At 38.5% G+C, this 1,942-nt stretch overlaps 1 protein-coding gene across 4 annotated transcripts in view; it reads right to left on the bottom strand.

The window, feature by feature from the left end:
- Positions 1 to 1,942, bottom strand: part of LOC107095364 (mitotic-spindle organizing protein 2-like) — a 7,359-nt gene that overhangs the window by 3,911 nt on the left and 1,506 nt on the right. The window lies entirely within an intron of this gene.

Genomic DNA, 1,942 nt, shown 5'->3' with positions numbered 1-1,942 from the left:
AGAGTGTTGTTCAGCATGGGGGTGAGTAGAAAATGAAGGCTAATCATGTTTTGGGTGTACTATTCCTTTAATGTGGTGTTTAAAAACAGCTCAGCGGAGAGGATATGGGATTTTTTTGGGAGTGGTTGTTCGATATGAGCGACATGTCAATCAACTTTTCTTTTTACAATAGATAAAGAACTACTACAATTATGCTCAGTTTACAGATAAATAGAACATAATTAATCAATCATTAATTCTGCAGGTAAAAAAGGAATTAACTTAGGGTTAGGATTAATTTGGTGATAACAACCTGCTAAGCCTAATATTGGTCATTTAATGGGATGATAACATCTGAAGCGGCTCTAAGCAGCCATTTATAATAATAGAGACAAAAGAACATTGCTTCACGCTCACATCCAGTGCGATCTGCGCTCATAAGTTTTGCCTCATTGCTTAAAAAAAAAATACTGATATCTGGATATTCTTGAAATCAATTTATTTTTTAAGATGTTGAGTTAATAAAAAATATAAATATCTTTCATTGAAGCTGTAACACTATGATACCTGCATTTTGTTCATTTATACCAATACCCGCAAAATAATATGTTTTTTTTTTACGTTTTATACAAGTACCAACAAGGATAACCGCTGATATCTGACCCGCTGCAGGACTCTTTATGCGTTTTAAAACCAAACATAAAGAGAGGGCATAAGTGATATGTAAAAATGATGTTTTAATGTGATTAATCAGAAATAAAGCCTTTTATTATGTATGCATGAATATTAAATCCCTAACATTGATCCAGCTTTTATGTTTAGATTTTGATTTCTTTGTAGAATGAAGCTTATCTGGACCAGAAAAAATGATTGAAGTAAATTCAAAACTTCTTTTGACTTTTTTAAATGGGTAAAAACAGATTAGCAACTGCCAACATTGAAGTTTGTGTTTATTATTGTGAAAAATGTACTGTATTAATCCTGTTATAAATTTGAAATCTTGATTTTCTGTTCTCTGTCCATTCTGCTGTCCACCTACACCTTAAAGACAAAGGACATTCATCTAAGAACCAGAATGTTCACATTTTGGACAAAGAAGACAGATGGTTTAAAGGGGGTGTAAAGGAAGCCATTTATGTTAAGAGAGAAAAACCAACCTCAAACAGAGGGGGTGGACTCAGGTTTCAGCTCTATAACACAGTTTTAGAGTTGATCCCTTCCCACTATCCCCCCATCCTCATCACCATGCAGGTGGTCAAAACATCGTGGCCATAAGCCAGCCCAATAAAGTCCCTAACGACTCCCCATTACAAAGGGGTGGACCAGTCGAATTTGCATGTTTTCTAAGCCATAACAAGGCTTTTGTTGGGTTAAAGCTGGTTATGCTCAGATAACTGCTGCAGCTCTCCAAAATTGTAGGTGACTGCAGACAGGAGGCCTCTGATTGGTCAAATCTACATCCACTCTACGCTATGTGTATTTCCTGTACCTTATCGGTTTGTTTTGTTTGTGTGACCGCCATTGTGGAAAACGACTGATGAAGATGGACCAGCTAGAAGAGCGAGGTGCACGAGAACGCTGGGACCCTTTTTCCACCTGGATCCCCGCTCTTTTTCGCCCTCATGTCCCTCTGTTGAAGCACAAACTTGCCCCCACTTCCTCACCGCCTCGGCCGTATCTAAACCCACAGCTAGTTCCTGATCGTCCCTCTTGCGTTGTGGCGTGGAATAACACAGCACAGACCACGCTTCAATATCGGGCATAAATCAAAAATATCTGCGACAAGCTCACTGAGACACACTGCTGCAGGAGGATTACCAGCCTTTTACTCTATAAAACCTGGAGCCCCACGCTACTCCAGACCAGAGGTGTCAAGTAACGAAGTACAAATACTTCGTACTTAAGTACACTTTTTAGGTATCTATACTTTACTCCATTACTTATTTTTCTTCCTACTTCTGAC

The sequence above is a fragment of the Cyprinodon variegatus genome, unplaced genomic scaffold, assembly GCF_000732505.1.
Source record: "Cyprinodon variegatus isolate N-32 unplaced genomic scaffold, C_variegatus-1.0 Scaffold540, whole genome shotgun sequence".
In the NCBI taxonomy this organism is placed as follows: Eukaryota; Metazoa; Chordata; class Actinopteri; order Cyprinodontiformes; family Cyprinodontidae; genus Cyprinodon; species Cyprinodon variegatus.
The sequence above is the reverse complement of the archived record's forward strand: the minus strand, read 5'-3'. Positions and strand labels throughout refer to the sequence as shown.